The 19,168-nt window shown below is 41.4% G+C and overlaps 1 protein-coding gene and 1 pseudogene across 6 annotated transcripts in view; both read right to left on the bottom strand.

The window, feature by feature from the left end:
* The window catches only part of PLCL2 (phospholipase C like 2), a 206,240-nt gene that overhangs the window by 97,339 nt on the left and 89,733 nt on the right, over positions 1-19,168 (bottom strand). The window lies entirely within an intron of this gene.
* On the bottom strand, positions 9,979-10,074 carry LOC115647306 (annotated as a pseudogene).

The raw sequence follows: 19,168 nt of genomic DNA, 5'->3' as shown, positions 1-19,168 counted from the left end.
CTGTGGTTTGATGTAGACATCTGAAGTAATGCTAAGAGTCAGCTGTAGCAAGAGTTATCGTAACTGACAGAAATTTGGCTATGTTTATTTAGCAATAATGCAGGAGTAGCAAACTTGATAATAGTATCAGATGATAAAAGGATGGTGGCAATAATTATATAGTTAAGCACACTTAAAAACAATCTTAAAAAAAACCCAAGGAGTTAATGGTGGTCACCACCTCATGGGATGGGGCCTTTTGTGTCTTAACTGAAAAAATTAAGTAAGTGGTATCTCAGGCAACTGCTTATACTGCTGTAGATTATGGCAAATGCAATGAGTGAGTGAAGTACAGACTGGTAGTCTAAACTTTGAATTTTCTTTAGTTGATTACAGTTCATCCTTCAGGGAAGAACTTCCAAGGATCTTAAGCAAATTAGGTGCCCAGACCCCATCAAAATTCAATAGGAGTTGGGGGCCTAACTCACTTGGGCCCTTTTGAAAATCCCAGAGCCAGTAATTAACCTTTTAAAAAATTAATATAGTTATATTGCAATAATGATTTGTGTAAAGCTAGTAAACAGGAAATAGCACAAAACTTTCCATACTAAATTGTGATATTCAAAAAACACAGTGAGTAAAAGTCAAAACAAAAACTGCCTGGAGTTGAAAGGTTATCAACCCCAAATGGATATGTGAAGGATATTTCAGTCTCCCTAAATTCTTATCTACTGTGAAATGAAAAGATTTACAGCCAGAGAAGTGGCAGAGATTACCCCTTAAACATCCAAGAATCCGGCTTTATAGCTTCTTTCTAACATATACTGATCTTTACTATTTGGCTCAAAACTTAGCTAAAAAAAGAGTCCTTGTCATTTCTATAGGCAATTATTATACTGTGACAGGGGTACAATATGCATATTGAGGTTCTAATATTAGTGCTCACTATATATTCATTACATTTTTGCACAATGCATTAAATGGCAAAAAATTAGACACACAAAAAAGATTCACTTACATCAACACAATCAAAGAGAAGTTAACAATAGTTATACAAATCAGAACAGAGATGAATTGCAATAAGTTGGAATCACTTTCTTCACATAAAATAAAATCTTGGATCGCAGAACAAAAATCTAAAATGATTTATTAAGTAATCATTTCAGAAAATGACATTTATTTCTTTGAACATTATAAAAATTCTTGCACTCATGCTAGAAATTATATAAGTGCAAGTGAAGTTTGGCTTTGGTCAAGTAGTACATAAATTAACTTGTTCAATCAAGCAAATCACTTTAGTATAATCTATAATAGCCTGAAATATGCAGAATTACTTTTCCAAATCTATGACATTAACAGATCATTACATAGTAGGTCCAAAAAGGGTAAATACAAAATTAAGCATATTAGTTACTCAGCTAATTGAATGCCATTAAAAATCAAGTAACTAAACTAGGATTAAACCTTGTTGAGCTGCCTGTTTTTTTTTCCCAAAATAACTTCAACACTAGGGCCCTACTTGAATTGTGAGATGATTGTGAAAAAATGTGGCAGAGTTACAGAAAAGTAATAAGGGACTTTATTATTTGCAGTAATAAAGTCCATTATTACTTTTCCACAATTTTCTGCTGTTGGCAACCAGGGATTGAGAGCTGGAGACTGGGGCTGAGAGTGGGGGCTCCAGCTGTTGGTCGCCTGGCGTTGAGAGCAAGGGCCAGAGCTGACAGGAGAGAGCTCCTCCTGTCAGCTCCACACATGGCAGGGCTCCCGTTGTCAATACTGTGGTGGAAGCCTAATATTGGGGAATCTGCAATATTGCAAGTAGGGCCTTATTCATAGAATCCTAGAATATCAGGGTTGGAAGGGACCTCAGGAGGTTATCTAGTCCAACCCCCTCCTCAAAGCAGGACCAATCCCTAGACCAGGGGTCGGCAACCTTTCAGAAGTGGTGTGCCGAGTCTTCATTTATTCACTCTAATTTAAGGTTTCGCGTGCCAGTAATACATTTTAATGTTTTTTAGAAGGCCTCTCTCTCTAAGTCTATATATTATATAACTAAACTAGTGTTGTATTGTAAAATAAACAAGGTTTTCAAAATGTTTAAGAAGCTTCATTTAAAATGAAATTAAAATGTTGATCTTACGCCGCTGGCCCGCTCAGCCCACTGCTGGTCTGAGGTTCTGTTCACCTAGGCCGGCAGTGGGCTGAGCAAGGCCTGTGGCCGGGAGCCCGGCAGGCAAGGGTCCAGCAGCCAGAACCCCAAACCAGCAGGAGGTTGTGCGGGGCCGGCAGCCGGGACCCCAGACCAACAGTGGACTGAGCGGCTCAGCCCACTGCCGCTCAGGGGTTCCATCCGCCAGCTCCTGCCAGCCGGGATCCGGGCTGCCGGATCCGCTCAGCCCACTGCCAGTCTGGGGTCCCGGCCCTCCCCACATACAGTGGGTACCTACCTTCTCCCTGGTTCTGGCCCATTCCCTTCCTCTCTCTGCACTGAGCTGAGGCTGGGAGTGCACTGAGCACAGGGCTGGGGGTGAAGGGTCTGGCCAGGAGCTAAAATGAGGGATGAGGCTCAGGGCTGGTGCAGGAGGTTTGGGTGTGGTGCACTTACCGAAACAGCTCCCATTTGATGTGAGGGATGCAAGTGGGAATGTATGTGGGAGGGGGTGTAGGAACTCCCATTTGGTGCTTCTTGTGGGGGTGAGGATGTGGCGGGTGCAAGAGTCAGGGCAGAGGGCAGGGGGCAGAGGGCTGGAGTCAAGGCTGGGGGCTGGGTACATGGGGGGGTAAAGGTGTCAGGGCAGTGGAGGGGCTGGGTATGTGTGGAGGGCGAGAGTCAGGGCTAGGGTTGTGGGGGGGATGAAGGAGTCAAGCAGAGGGCTGGGTGTGTACGAGGAAGGTACAGGGCTCAGGGCAGAGGTCTGGGGGGTAGGCAGCCCTCAGGGCAGGGTGTGTGGGGGGTGGGGAGTCAGGGCTCAGGGCTGGGTGACTGCCCCCCTAAGAACTCCCAACCACCCTGCTCCCCTGACTACCCCTCCTGGGACCTCTGCCCCCAACTGCTGCCCAGGACCTCACCCCCTATCTAAGCCTCCCTGTTCCTTGTCCCTTGGCTGGACCCTACCCCCTACCTATCCCTTGACTGCCCCAACCCTTATCCACACCCCCATCCCCAGCCAGATCCCCAGGACTCCCATGCCTATCCAACAACTCCCTGCCCCTTGACAGAACCCCCAGAACTCCCGACCCATTCAACCCCACCTGGTTCCCTGCCTGCCCCAACCCCTCTCCACACCCCTGCCTCCTGACAGGACCCCCAGAACTCCCGACTCATACAACCCCCCCGCTCCTTTCCCCTGACTGCCTCCTCTAGAGACCACCCCCGTCCCTAGCCACCCTCCCAGGATCCCACCCCCCCATCCATCACGCCCTGCTCCCTGTCCCCTGACTGCCCCACCCCTTATCCAACCCCCGCTCCCCTGCCCTGGACCCGTTACCATGAGGCTCCATGCAGAGTCAGATATGCTGCCCTGTGGGAGCACACAGTCCTGCCCCTTAAAGCGCTGCGCGCACGGCGAGACAGCTCCGATTGAGTGGGGAGCGTCTTTTCCTCCCCGCAGAGCCAAACACTGCACCACAGGAGCGCGCAGGGAAGCATGGCTCCAGGGGTCGGGGGAGCATTTCTGCCTCCCCGCAGAGCCAAACACTGCCCTGCGGGAGCGCGCAGCCCCAACCCCTAGAGCGCTGCGTGTGCAGCAGCAGGGCCGCGGGGGAGGGGCCAGCACCTTGCTGCACTCAGCCCGGCAGCGTGGACCCCACAGTTTGCTGTGCCGGGAGAGTGGGGCCATTTGCCCACCCCGTGTGCATGGCTATGCTTCTGCTCCCTGCCCCTGCGGGGGAAGCGGAGGGCAGAGGAGAGCAGGCTGGGCTGGGCAGGATTTTTAATGGCATGCTGGAGTCTGAGCCGGCTCCAGCATGCCATTAAAAATCGGCTTGCGTGCCATCTTTGGCAAGTGTGCCATAGGTTGCCAACCCCTGCCCTAGACAGATTTTTGCCTTAGATCCATAAATGGCCCCCTCAAGGATTAAATGCACAACCCTGGGTTTAGCAGGCCAATGCTCAAAACCACTGAGCTATCCTCCCCCCTTCACCTAAATGAAGTAGCATTCCGAGAGACAGAGAGAGAATTAACTAGGATCTGCCTGAGATCTGTTACCTTAACTAATTAAGAGATAAAGAAAATGCTTGGTTCTGATACAGGGGACAAAATAGTAAAATCTGGCAACAAGACAAAACAGGGGTAAAGGACACATGGACAGGTCTATTGAGGTAAAGAGAAGACATTTATCTTCCAAACTCATAGTTGAAAGAATAGTCCAAGTAAAATGGGACTGCTCAAATGCATGTGTGTATGTAGCAGCATAAAAAAAAATCATACACAGCATGTCATGCAACATACAGAATATGCAAAAAGCTGAGCCAACATTTCTTATGGAATGGTAATTTTTGCATTTGCTGGCATTTTAGTTGTACAACTTTATTATTGCCTTAACACTTTATTGCTTTATTATTGCCTTCTTTTTGCATTTCAAATATATAATTAATGAATATTGAATTTTTGTAATATTACTAATATGTAGAATTGAGATTTATTATCAATATTATTTTTCAGCAATAATTAAAAATAGGAATAAAAGTTATGCCAGCTTTTAACTTGAATTAAAGTCATTAAATAAAACTGATACCATGGAGCATGTGTCATTCCGTGGCTAACTGGGTGTATATTTTTATCTTCCCTGGGTAGGTATCAGTTTTAGAAATAAAGTACTGAGACAGCACAATTTTCTGTTTTCACATCTGTTGACTTTTATAGCATATAGTTACAGTACAAGTGCAATACAAGTTAATAGATCTGCTTTTGGAGTAGAATTCAAAATGTATAGGACCAATAAAGAAATTTAAAAAAAATTCTCAAAAGAAAATTTTCCATGCAGGCAAGTGATCCCCAACCAATCACAAAGGGTTGCAGTTTAGGAAAATCTTTTTTAAGGTGAAATGTCCTAAGGCAACCTGGACCTCAAACACAAATGTATGGTAAGAAAATACAAATTGTCTCAATTTTTTGAGAGCCAATATTGTGGGAATTAGCAATTGTTATATATACATAATATTTATGAGTATATCGCATGCAGCATTTGGATACATTTTTATTGCTGAGTTCAATTAAGTCAAGTTATCGTCTTGTCCCTTATTCCATCTCACTTTCCATGACATAATTAACCTTGTATACTCTTCCTGAGGCATAAATGCATAGTCACCGACTCTGTGGGTGCCCCGGGACTCAAGCACTCAAAAAAAAAAATAGGAGATGCTCAGTACTCAAGAAGTGTGTCCTTGCCTGCATTCCGCCCCAGTGTCCTGCCCCCACTTGGCCTCTTTCCCCCGTGGCCCCACCCATGCTGTGTCTCTTCCAGCCTCTGCTCTGCCGCTTCCCCTAAGGCATCTGCCACTCACTCCTCTCCACCCCCTCCCCGTCACTTGCCCTTAAGGCATGAGGGGGCAGAAAGGAGTGAGCAGCAGGCAAGAGGCACTCGGGGAAGGAGGCAGAGAGAAGTGAGCGGTGGGCAGGGGGAGTCTCAGGAGAGGGGGTAGAGAGGAGCAGACAGCGGGTGCTTGGGGGAGGGGGTGGAGAGGAGCAAGTGGTGGTTGGGCAGGGAAGCCTTGGGGCAGGGGATGGAGGGGCGCCAGCAGAGGGTGGGCAGGAGAGCCTCAAGGGAGAGGAGCAAGCAGCAGGTGGTGGGGGGGCGGCGCTTGGAAAGGCGCAAGCAGTGCGCAGGGGAAGGAGTGGAGAGGAATAAATGATGGGCAAAGGGACCTTGGGGAAAAGGCAGAGTAGTGGCGGGGCCTCAGGGGAAGAGGCCGAGTGGGAGCGGGGCCTTGGAGTGGAGCAGTGGTGGAGCACCCACCAGCGCAAAAAAAAAAGTCAACACCTGTGCACAAATGAATGAGCGAAAACAAATGAGGAATTTAGCAAACCAATGGGCTGTTATTCTGTTATTAAGTGTTGATTATAAGGAAACCAAGGTAAAAGCATAGGCGTGGAAGTAGGGATGCGGGGGTGCTGCAGTATCCCCAGATTTTATGCAGGGTGCCGGCTGCACACGTGGGGTCCCACCTGCTGGCCCTGCTCTGGCCTGTGGGTGAAGTCCTGGCTGCTGGCCCCATGCCCTGCCTCAGCTTGGGGGGTTGGGCGGAGCACGAGGTAAAAAGTTTGGGGATAGTTTTTGCTGGCTTTCAGCACCCCCACTATAAAAAGTGTTCCAGCTCCACTGGGTAAAAGTAAGTGTTCATTTTCAGCCTCAAGTGGAAAAGCTGATCAATCAATACACCCAGGATTTTTAAATGCAAGCTAGTAGCTTCTACAGCTGGCTGCAAGTAATTAAATTTCACTTACTGTGCTGGCCAGCCGGACATCAGGATTATTCTTAGGTTAGAGGGATGGAAAACTATGTAAGATATATTTTATTCCTTATGGTTAAGTCACTGAGGATTTGGAGATACTTTAAAGGCTTCAAATGAAAAATCCTATTTGGACCAACAAGATGTAGAAAACTCTGTGGCTTTGCTTTCATCCTTCAAAATAGAATAAAAGCCTCACTTTCGCACATACAAAACCAAAATTCAAGCATCTCAATATCCATCTGCATCTTCCCCTCGGAATAGTGCAATTACTTCATCAGCATCACAGATTATTTAATTTAACCCTCTTAACTAGTCCTTGTGTCTTTAACATTATTCCAATCCAGAGAACTAATTACAGAACAGGTCTACAATGGTCTCCAGGTCTTAGTCTGGACAAGAGAAGACTGAGAGGGGACATGATAATAGTTTTCAAGTACATAAAAGGTTGTTACAAGGAGAAGGGAGAAAAATTGTTTTTCTTAACCTCTGAGGCTAGGACAAGAAGCAATGGGCTTAAATTGCAGCAAGGGCAGTTAAGTTGGACATTAGGAAAAACTTCCTGTCAGAGTGGTTAAGCACTGGAATAAACTGCTAGGGAGGTAGTAGAATCTCCATCATTGGGGATTTTTAAGAGCATGTTGGACAAACCTTGAGTGCAGGGGACTGGACTAGATGACCTCTTGAGGTCTCTTCCAGTTCTATGATTCTACGAATGAGCAAATGGAGAGGAAATGTGCTCTCTGGGAACCTGCAGATCATGCTGGAACAGTGCTTGTGCATGATATTTCCATTCACAGTAATTAGCATTTTCATTTCCACTTCAATAGCATCAAAATTATTTTTAAAACTGAGTTAGTATTGCAGTTAAACAAGACACCTTTTCTTCTGAAAATTGTAAACAACACATCAATGAGACTTATTATTCAGAATGTTGAAATACATAAATAGAAGTTCTGAACAGAAAATTTTTAAAATATTTTTTCAAGTATTCATAGATGTAACTTGGATTTCACAGAGAGCACAGTATTATCTCATTTCTTGTTTCTTGTGTAAATAATAATTTGTCTAAATTGGTAAAATATCTTTCATAATACAGCTGTGTGCCTTCACAGTTTAAAACAAAAATGTGTACAGATGACCTATAAAGATAAGTAGACAATTACGGTTGAAAAGTTGATAGAAAGTGTTTTGTGAAGCTTAGAAGATGCTCTGCATTATTTTCTAACACATTTTAGATCTTTACCAACTCTAAGTAAATGTACATGCATATTATTATTTACAAATGGAAAATGCTTTCTGTTGAACAAGAACAAATGTTAATATATCAAGGCAAAAAGGCAAGATACTATAGCACTATTGATACTATAACAGCTAGTGCACACAGCCAAAAGTTAGATAACCTGGGTTCTATTCTTGGCCCTAACATTGGCTCACACTGAAGCCAATGGCAAGACCCTAAACCTCTGTGTGTCTTAGGCCCAGATCATGCAAGAAGATACAAATGTGCTTAACTTTACTACTGTGAATTCAATAAAGTTAAGTACTTGCAGAGGTGTTTGAAGGTTTGGAGCCTTAGCGTAGAGCAGAGTCCCCAACCTTTTTCATCTGGCAGGCGCCACACGACGAGCCACGGAGGACTAGGGTGGCGGACGAGCATCCGCCAAAATGCTGTCGACAAGTGGCGTCATCCAGAGGTGGCATCGTCGAAATGCTGTTCCAACACCTCTGGATGACACTGTTTGTCAGTGGCAAGTAGCATCATCCAGAGGTGTCACTGCCGAAATGCCGCCGAATTACAGTGGCATTTTGGCAGATGCTCGTCCGTCGGCCAGTACGCAGGCGCACTTAAGATGCCCTGGTGGGTGTTATGGCATCCATGGGCACCGCATTGGGGACCCCGGCTGTAGAGGAATGAGGCTTTAATTTCCTCATCTGTAAAATGAGACAATATTTCTTTATCTTTGTAAAGCATTTTGAAGTCTTCAGGCAAAATGATATTTTTCTTAAAACAAAGCAAATTAAGTCTCCTTAATTGTTTGTAGATATACTGCATGCCAGAAAACAAAACCAAAACCTTTAAAAATGTTTTGGGAGAACAGGACTGCCAAGTGTCATGCATTGCACCCGACACTCACACATTTGGCAGCCCTGACTCATTCCTGCAGCCCAGCTGTGATATCAGCTGTGGCACAGGTTCTGTGGGCAGCTACTTTGCCTCCTCTCTGACTGCTCCCCTGGCTTGATCTGAGAGGGGAAGGAGCAACCAGCAACAGTGACAACTGGTGTCAGTGCCAGCCCTGTCCCCAACCTCCCCGCCAAACCTTTTCTCAAGCTTCCCCTTCAACCATCCCCAACAGCTCCATGCTTTTCTCAGACATCCTTTGACAACTCTTCCATCCCAGCACCCACAGACACCTTGATCTTGGGGAATCATCCCAAGACAGTAGTTCCATCTTCACACTCATTCTGTCGTTCCTCTTACTGCAGAGACAAACAAGACCACAATGTACAGGCACCTTTAAATCAAAGATAAAAGCACTGATTACGAATATAGGGTCTTGCAAAATTTTACCCACCCATAGGGAGTAGTAATTTTTCCAGGACAAGTATTACCAACGTCAACAATTTCTGCAGAATCTAAGCTTTTCCCATTTAAAAAAAAAGAATTGTGTGTGTCTGTATTATATATGTAAAAAATTGCAACTTAGTAAGTTGAAATACCAGAAACCTTGAGTAACATTAAAAAGTTAATCACTTTCAGAGGCACAAAGTGGAGTTATTTTTCACTGAAAGTGGCTACCTAACTCCCAGTTTCAAATTTAAAAATCTTCCCTTTTACTTCTAGAGATGTAGCCAACATTATTCAGTTTCCACCATAGACTAAATTATAGTGAAAACAAATCGGGGGGGAGGGGAATAGCTGCATAAAACAAATTACTTTATATGATTTCTTTAATACGTTCCATTTTCTGGTTAGGAAACAGTAAGAATGGTTTATTTGTTTACTTTAAAGGCAGAGGAAAAATCACAGAATCATCTGAGCAATTGGCTGAACAAGAAGTAGGACTGAGTGAACTTGTAAGATCTAAAGTTTTACATTGTTTTATTTTTTGTACATAATTCCACATATATTTGCAAGTTCAACTTTCATGATAAAGAGATTGCACTATAGTACTTGTATTAGGTGAGCTGAAAAATACTATTACTTTTGTTTTTTAGTGCAAATATTTGCAATGCAAAATAAATATAAAGTGAGCACTGTACATTTTGCATTCTGTGTTGTAACTGAAATCAATATATTTAAAAATGTAGAAAATATCAAATTTAAATAAATGGTATTCTATCATTGTTTAATAGTGCGATTAATCCCACAATTAATCACAATTAATTTTGTTAATCGCTTGACAGCCCTACAAAAAACTTGCATAGCCACAAAGCAGGAAAGGAGCCTTTCCACTTGTATGGCCTGCATAAACAGAATGGAAATGCCTTCACTCAGGTGAATTGCAGGGCGTTCTACAAAGGAATGAGCAGCAGTACAGGTCAGCTGACCCACCAACATGAATTTGCGTGTCATCCTTGCGCAGGGGCCATGCTAATCTTCTCTGTATCCATGCAGAGAAGGAATTCAGTATTGCATTTTCCTTTTGATCCAAATGGCTAGTCAAATTTTGGGCCCATGGAGATGTTCTAGTTCAGAGATTGGCAACCTTTGGCACGTGGCTCGCCAGGGCAAGCACCCTGGTGGCCCGGCCAGTTTGTTTACCTGCTGCGTCTGCAGGTTTGTCCGATCGCAGCTCCCACTGGCAGCGGTTTGCCGCTCCAGGCCAATGGGGGCTGTGGGAAGCTGTGCGGGCCGAGGGATGTGCTGGCCACGGCTTCCCGCAGCCCCCATTGGCCTGGAGCAGTGAACCACGGCCAGTGGGAGCCGCGATCAGCCAAACCTACGGACATTGCAGGTAAACAAACTGGCCTGGCCCACCAGAGTGCTTACCCTGGCGAGCCATGTGCCAAATGGTTCCGATCCCTGCAGGGCTTTGGAGCTGTGCTCCGCCTCCAATCAAGCTCCAGCTCCAGGCAAAAACCTGCAGCTCCATTGCTCTGGAGCTGCTCCACGCTCCAGATCTAGGCTCCACTCCAAAGCCCTGGATCCCTGTTCTAATTGGAAGCAGAAATTGATCAAGTCTGGCATTTTCTTTGATGCAATTTTGTTTATTGTGTCTATGAATGCAGAAAGAACCAAGAACAAAAAGGAGCAATTTCTTACCTTACAGCCCCAAGCTTTTTTTAGCCAACAGACCCAAAAGCTCTCTAATTTTTTTTCCAGGGCCACACTGTCTTCACAAGCTACTACTCCTAGGCTTTCTTGTATTATTCACCCTTTGTTTCTCTCTCTCTGTTCTCGACTGTCCATTTCTGTGTGTTCTCTCATACACCTATCAAAACAATACTCAGCCTAAAAGCTCCTGGGTAGATTCACGCACACCTTTTGTCTTAAGTGATATTTATCTTTACAGTTATGTTAACCGCAAGGTGAGTTCACACTTACCAACCTCAATAGGTTTTTAACCCAACTCATAACAAGCTTTCTCCTTTAAAGGGCTATAACATTTTGACTGTCCCCGTGAAGGAGCCCTCAGCACAGGGCTAGTGCTAAATCCCACAATCTAGCCCTTCTAGTATGTCTACATTGAGACAAAAAAGCCACGGAATTTCAGAGTCCAGGTCAGCAGACTTGGGCTTCAGGGACTAAAAATAGCAGTGTAGACATTTAGGCTCAGGCTGCCACCTAGGCTCTGAGCGCCTTCTCCCTCGTCTGGGCTCCAGCCTGAGACCAAAGTCTATTCTGCAATTTTACAGTCCCACAGACTGAGCCCTGCAAGCCCTAGTCAGCTGACTCTGGTCAGTTGTGGCCATGCTGAAGGTCTTTGATGCCAATGGTTTGGCAAAACTTTCAACTGTGGCTTCACTGCCAAGAGTACTTCACCTGTGACACTAATACATATGTGGTAACTTTCCAGAAAGAGCTCTAGTCATACTGCTATTACTATACTGATTGTGTTGCATTAACACAACATATGCTGGCAGGCACGCTCTCCAAATTTTCCATACAGAACAAACAGATTTGTAAGAAGATTGTTACACAGTTACATTAGCAATAACAACTACAAAATTAAGGCTGCAAATATTGTGCCATCCTTAAGTTTCTATGTTATATTATGGGAGTGCCATTCATGGTTCCATAGTTAAGAATGAGCTGAGTTTTGCCATTAAAAGTAGGAATTAAATCACATTGTTATATGTATCAAAATACAGCATATCCTCCTCAAACTAATAGTATGTAGTCTTTAGGCAAATAATTAATTTTATGAGACTTCACTAGTAAATCTGTTAATTTGTGACTTAAAATAATTTTAAAAGGACCCATTAATAAATTCAGCACCGTGTTAGGCCATTTTTAGGTTAAAGTAAGTAAATACACACACACACACACACACACACACACACACACACACACACACACACACACACACACACACACACACACACACACACACTCTCTCTCTAAATAGACTGAATTAACAGCACCTCCTATTATGGTTACCTAACACTTCCCTTTATAAGATTCTGTTTTGATTTGCTTATAACTTTGCAAGATTTCAACCATTTGGGCTGAACTTTTCCATGTTGGGTATCTGACTCAGGCTGAATTCTCTTTGGAAAATTTCAGCCAAAACCGTTCAACTGTTTCTGACAACAAGATTGGGGGGGGGGGGGGAATATGTTTTGCACTACTTAAAAAAATTCTTGAGACCTTTTCTTTGAGTAGTTCTACAGTCCATAGACGTTTGAAAAGGGATTTGTAATTTGGAAGTAGTGTGACCTTTGTTTCAGGGCAGTTCCTTTTGCTGTCCCTGTGAAAATGTGCCCAAATTTGTCCAGGTTATAAACCTTTGAAAAATCATAGTTCATATATGCTCAGTAGAGAATTTTTAGAATTTATCAGCTAAAATTTCCAAATTATCCTCACTGAACATGCTCAAATCTCTCACAGTTCCTAGTATTGACCACACTCTGCATACACCATCCTCTCACAGAGCAAAAGAGCATGGTCCATCCCTTCGCAGGTCCTACGTATGACCGATTGTGTATGTGCCAGTCCCAGAGAGCAACTAGGGAAATATTAATGCAATTTTACAAGCACCTATAAGACCCTATCTGGAATACTGTGCACAATTCTGGCCACCCATGTTCAAGAAAGATTAATTCAAATTGGAACAGATATAGAGAATAGCTACTAGGATGATTATCAGGATGACATTAAAAGAGCTTGGCTACTTTAGCCTAGCAAAATGAAGGCTGAAAGCGGATATGGTTATTTTCTGTAAATACATCAGAGGGATAAACACCAGTGAATGAGAAGAGCTATTTAAGCTAAAAGACAATGCCAGCACAAGAACAAATAGGTACAAACTGACCATGAATAAAGTTAGACTGGAAGTAAAAAGGTTTTTCACCATAAGAGGAGTAAGATTCTGGAAGAGCCTTCCACTAGCAGTATTGGGCACAGGCACCAACTTTTGTTTTTGCCAGTGGGTGCTTTTGAAGAGGCGTGTGTGTTTGGGGGAGAGGGGTCTGCCAGTTTTGGGGGGAAAGAGACCGAGCAGGGGCAAGGCCTCAGGGGGAAGAGGCCAAGTGGGAGCAGGATGCTTTTTTTTAAATAAACCTAGGAAACTACACACACAATAATGTTAAAAGAACATTATTAAGATTGAACAGTCTAGCACTCAAAATTAGGAAATTCCAGAATTAAGGTTGCCTGTGCAACTTCAATTTGGCCCTCTTGTGCATAAGTATATGTAATAATTAGGATACTGTCTTTAATTACATAATCTTGAACTATTATTTTTCCCTTTTCTATATGTTGAAGGGAATTTTCTTTTACATAAGAAAGAGGTTGAAGGTAAGTTTCAGCTCTTCAGCTTTTGACCAAATAGCTTATGTTTGGATACTGTCTCATTCTTGATAGCACATAATGCCACCTATACAATATCATTTAAAACACTGCTTAAATATATCACTAAACCATCCATACCTCTGGACTTCCCAATGCATCCTGCCTTCTATTATTATTTATATTATAGTAGTGCCTAGATACCCACAGAGACAGCCTTGTGGTAGGCACTGTACAGACCAATGATTAGAGACAATCCATGCCATAAAGTGTTTAACACCAGATGCAACAATTGGGTAAAGCAAACAAGTAGGAGAGCGAAGGGGAGGATAGACAGGGAAACAGTAATATCAATGTGGTTAGCAAAGAGGCTTAAAGAAGTTCTCTCTGACACACTATACAAAAATTAAAACTTTGAAACACATACAACTTCAGTGTCATACAGAGATGAGAAAACGTGTCTCATAACTTCTTGTGTAAGAAATAACTCTAGCCTAAAGCCAGGTGTATACTAAAAAGTTAGGTCAACCCAGCTATGTCATTCAGGGGTGTGAAAAATCCACAATCCTGAGAGATGTAGTTAAGCCAACCTAACCCACAGTGTAGGTAGCACTCTGCCACCTCTTGGGGAGGTGGATTAACTACAGCAACAGGAAAAAACCCTCCCGTTACTGTAGCAAGTGTCTGTACTGAAGCGCTACATATGTGCAGCCACAGCTTTTCTAGTGAAGACATAGCCTCACACTACCTTGATCTCTTGGTAGTCTATTATTTGTAATCTTTACAATGGTGACAAAAACAATATAATCTTTTGGTTTTGAAGGGGAGAGGATCTTTACAGATATTTATTTTCCTGATTCATAGAATATCAAGGCTGGAAGAGACCTCAGGAAGTCATCTAGTCCAACCCCCTGCTCAAAGAAGGACCAATCCCCAGACAGATTTTTGCCCCAGATCCCTAAATGGCCCCCTCAAGAATTGAACTCACAACTCTGGGTTTAGCAGGCCATTGTTCAAACCACTGAGCTATCCCTCTCCTCCGTAGGGCCACCATCCAATCAGTCATGTTGGCGGAAAATGTGAATATATTCCTCCTGCCCAAAATGCAATAAACAAGTTTTCAAAGAAAAACAAGTAACAACCTAAGATATCACTGCTTTTAACATTCATTCCTTGTTGGTATTTAGAAAATGCATTTAATTTATGCTTAAAACATAATCACAGGGGAAGAAGGACATTGATCAATCTGAACACTGCATCAAATGCACTTTTTTTCTTTAATTCTGTTAATTATTTACTGTAGTGAGAAGTGGTTAAGAAAGGACTGTGATCTATCAATATTTCATAGAGGAGACCTGTAAAACAGAGGAAAGAGACGAGAAAGAGGCTAGAAAATCAGATAATCAGGCGTAAAGGACTTGTTCACCTTCTGTGAACCGAAAAATACTAAGTACTGTACATCCTACTGGAAAACATATTTTAAAAGTAAATCACAATCTAAACAATGTTCAAAATATTTTTATCAAGCACAGACCCACTAGATAATGAATGTTTTACCAGCCAATTACAAATCAACAGACAAAACAATTAATATATTTCCAAACAATATTTTCCCCAAGTTCCTTTTACAACTTTAATAAGCTTTTTTTTTGCATGCCTTACCACAGCAAGTTGAATGAGCTTTGATGCTTGTCCTGAAAAGATCACTGGCAAACCATCACCTAATACAGTCCGAATCCAAGCAGTTAATAAGTATCAGAGCTAAAGTATTAGCACTACATCTGGAGAAAAAGCTCATGTGAAAATATACAACATCAAAGACAATGATTCTTGACATCATGTCTGCAGAAGTACAGCGTTGCCTACTTTTGCAGTTTTATCTCAAACATCAGGGTAACTGGCATTTTCCTTAAATCCATTTTTTTTCAGCTGCTACAGTCAGGTGAATATATGAGAATCTCAATGTTTGTTTAAAAAAATTTGCTAGCTCTCATGGTTCATAAAAAAAAGTATGAAGATGTGAACTCTGTAAACCGAAAGCTTCAGAAACCAAAATGCAAGTAAATAGAACTCAAAATGTAATTTTAACATTTCATGATTTTTTTAATGTTTGGGATTGACAATGATGGAATTATACTGATGTAATAGCTGAGTTTTGAAAGAAAAGATAACAAGTAGAAAAATAAGTATTAGATATGATAACTGTATACCAATTTTTAATGGATAAGGAGTGTTAGGACTATGCCCCCAGTCTTCCATAAAAATATCCACAGGTTTAAGAGCTGAAATATTTTAAATGCATAAACTTGCTTCAGACAATTTGTACTGAAAATTCTGCACCTGTGTCACAAGCAGTAAAAAATGTCAAATTATGGAGCACAAAATCATTCCACTGATACTTAAATATTGAAATAAACCATCCAAACAAAATGTTTTTTCCAGCAATGACTGAAACTTTGCCTTGTTTTTAGGCTGTTCCAAATTAAATTAAATTAATGTGTCTGCCCCAAAGACCTCACTGACATGTCAAGTACAGGGAAGGAGGTTCTTGATGTGAAAACAGGTCAGCATGTCTCCCAGTGATGACACAGTGGCCGAAACCAGCAGAAGTAAGAGGTGAGCAGGTCCAGATGGGAAAAAAGTGGAAGACAGGGGAAAAAATATCACGCAATAGTTACATTCATTTTCCTCACCCCAACCTGAAAACCACAAGATGCCTTCCAAAATTGTCTGATTATTTAGTGAAGATGTCTAGCAGTTTGCTCTATCAAATGGATCTAGCATACAGGATGTAGGATTCTCTCCATTCCAATAATGACCCTTTTGCTATAAATTACTTGCTCCCTATAAATCAATTGGCCATATTTCTACTCTGATGTAAGTACTAAAGGAATGCTGTCTTGTAATATTTGACAGAGACCTTCTCTAAGCATTTATCTTCACTATTGTCTGTTCACAACATAGTTTTAAAATGCTCTCAATACTTTCTTGATCCTACTTCTTCACTGCTGGGACGTGAATCATGTTAATTCCAACTCAAATGGGAGATTCAAATTTACGGGAGATTCAAAAGGGATATTCAGGCACCACTGTACATAAATCACTGTGCTGCACAAGATACATTTGAGAGTACTCCTACTGACTTAATTCCCTCAAGTATCACCCTTAAAAATGAAGCCAGCCTGGAAGTAAACAGCAAACACTTGAGCTTGATAATAAAAAGTCTGAAGAACTGTACGTGTATCCATCAACTCTCCAAATACTTTAATTAACATACAAACTAAAATTAAAAAATTAGAGCCTTCTCATTTCTCACAAAACTGAAGAGATTATTAGACAGTAATTCCAATATATGCATTCATAGAGAACTTCTTTAAACCTCCTGCCTTCCAGTTTAAAGGTACAAGGAGATGTTTACGAAAATTCTCTTATTACACATTAGATGTGGCCCCTAAGAAAGATATAATGAAAAATTAATCAATCCCTTAAACAATTTTATGAAGATCTCTATGCATTTCTATATTTTTTCATCACAATATGACTTGCCTTGGGCTAAGGAAAACTGGAAAAGTTCTCTTAATAGTCTAAGGACTAGAAACAATTAAAAGGTGCTAGTAACTATGCCCGAGCTGGAGGAGGGACACAGACAAAAAGACGGAAGAGTGCTGAGATGCCACTGGTTTGGTGCTTTAGAAATACAAAACAGTAAACCAGTTCAAATTAGATGGACAGGGAAATGACATGCTGAATGAATTTGATCCAATACTTATTAATAACTTTGTTAACTTTTCAATGAAGTGTTTAAATACTTGATCTTAAATAAATATTTTCCCCAAGTCCTTTACGCTTTATTTTAATCATGGAAGAAAAACAAGAACAGCGAAAAATTACCATTACCAGTTTGGTGTTTTACATATTTTATTATCACCCTGACATGGAGAATGCAATTTCAAATCCAAAACCGTACCCCATCTACTCGAAAGTCTTGTCAGCTTGGTTACTCAATTCTTGCTACATAGGCTTTGTCAGTAACAGAAATTAAGAATCAGTATCAGAAAAACCATTCTAAATCTAAAAGATCTGGATGCTGAAGAAGTATTATATTATATCAAATAGAAATGTTTTTATGAAATCCCAGATATGGTTCAAATTTTGTTCCATTTTTACAAAATGTATCAAATATACTTGGCTTCAATTAGGACCTAGGTGTCAACAAACGGTCTGCTTTCTCTCCGTAGAAGCCTGTGACATTAGGACTACTGTACCCCTTTCAGAAGTCTGATTTGTCTTGCATATCCCCAAGTTTCACCTCACTTAAAAACGACTTGCTTACAAAATCAGACATAATAATACAAAAGCGTCACAGCACACTATTACTGAAAAATTGCTTACTTTCTCATTTATATTATATAATTATAAAATAAATCAATTGGAATATAAATATTGTACTAACACAGGGGTAGGCAACCTATGGCACGCATGCCAAAGGCGGCACACAAGCTGATTTTCAGTGGCACTCACACTGCCCGGGTCCTGGCCACCAGTACGGTGGGGGGGGGAGGGGCGGGCTCTGCGTTTTAATTTAATTTTAAATGAAGCTTCTTAAACATTTTAAAAACCTTTTTTACTCTACATACAACAATAGTTTAGTTATATATTATAGACTTATAGAAAGAGACCTTCTAAAAACATTAAAAAGTATAACTGGCATGCAAAACCTTAAATTAGAGAGAATAAATGAAGACTTGGCACACCACTTCTGAAAGGTTGCTGACCCCTGTACTAACATTTCAGTGCATAGCATATAGAGCAGTATAAGCAAGTCACTGTATGAAATTTTAGTTTGTACTGACTTCGCTAGTGCTTTTTCTGTAGCCTGTTGTAAAACTAGGCAAATATCCAGATGAGTTGATGAACCCCCTGGAAAACCTCTGCTTATCCCAAGGGTTAGACATACCCCTGGCTGAGAACCACTGCTCTATTTCACCCATATGTTGCAAATTTGGTTGCAACTCTATTTCAGTGTTTTGTTCTAAGTTGCAGCTCTATTTCAACCCTTTACTATTGGGTTGTCTGAAAACTTTTGCCTCACTGGACATATTAATCACCAGTTTCCTTGAAAAACAAATATATGAATTAAACCTTGTCTTCACTTTCAAATTCCCCAGTTAGTTAAGGCTTTGCCAAATATTTCATTCTTGACTTTTGGCTGCACAATGATGCTAAGATGGAATTTTCAAACTTGGTATAGATGGACCAAAGTGGATTCAAACATTGCAACAATTACATGGTCTGAAATAAAGTCTGTATACATGATACAACCAGAGTAACTACAGACAATATGGGAATACTCCCACACTGTTGCACGTTTAAAACAAAATGAACCAATTCTGCACAAAGATAAGGAAAGATTTTCTGTGTATTCTGATTAGACACAACAAATTTTTCTTTACTGTCATAATGATCTACGTTCTAACAATGGGTATGCAATAGCTCAAATTTACATCTCCCATTTATCCACAAATGGAATTTTTATGGCTTTCTCAAACAAAATTTTAATAAATATTTACAAGTACACATCTTAATTACTAGATTATAAAATAGGTAACTAGATCCTTGTATTGCTCTCTGTACTAGACTACGTATTCGAGTCTCTCAAAAAGAAAATAAAAAATGTCAGATTTTTTATTTATTCAGAAAGTTCCAGATCTACATGTGTGTTCAAACTTTAAAATGGTTCTATAATTAAAGGAAAACAAGAAACTCCCACATTTCCA

The sequence above is a fragment of the Gopherus evgoodei genome, chromosome 2, assembly GCF_007399415.2.
Source record: "Gopherus evgoodei ecotype Sinaloan lineage chromosome 2, rGopEvg1_v1.p, whole genome shotgun sequence".
Lineage (NCBI taxonomy): Eukaryota > Metazoa > Chordata > Testudines > Testudinidae > Gopherus > Gopherus evgoodei.
The sequence above is the reverse complement of the archived record's forward strand: the minus strand, read 5'-3'. Positions and strand labels throughout refer to the sequence as shown.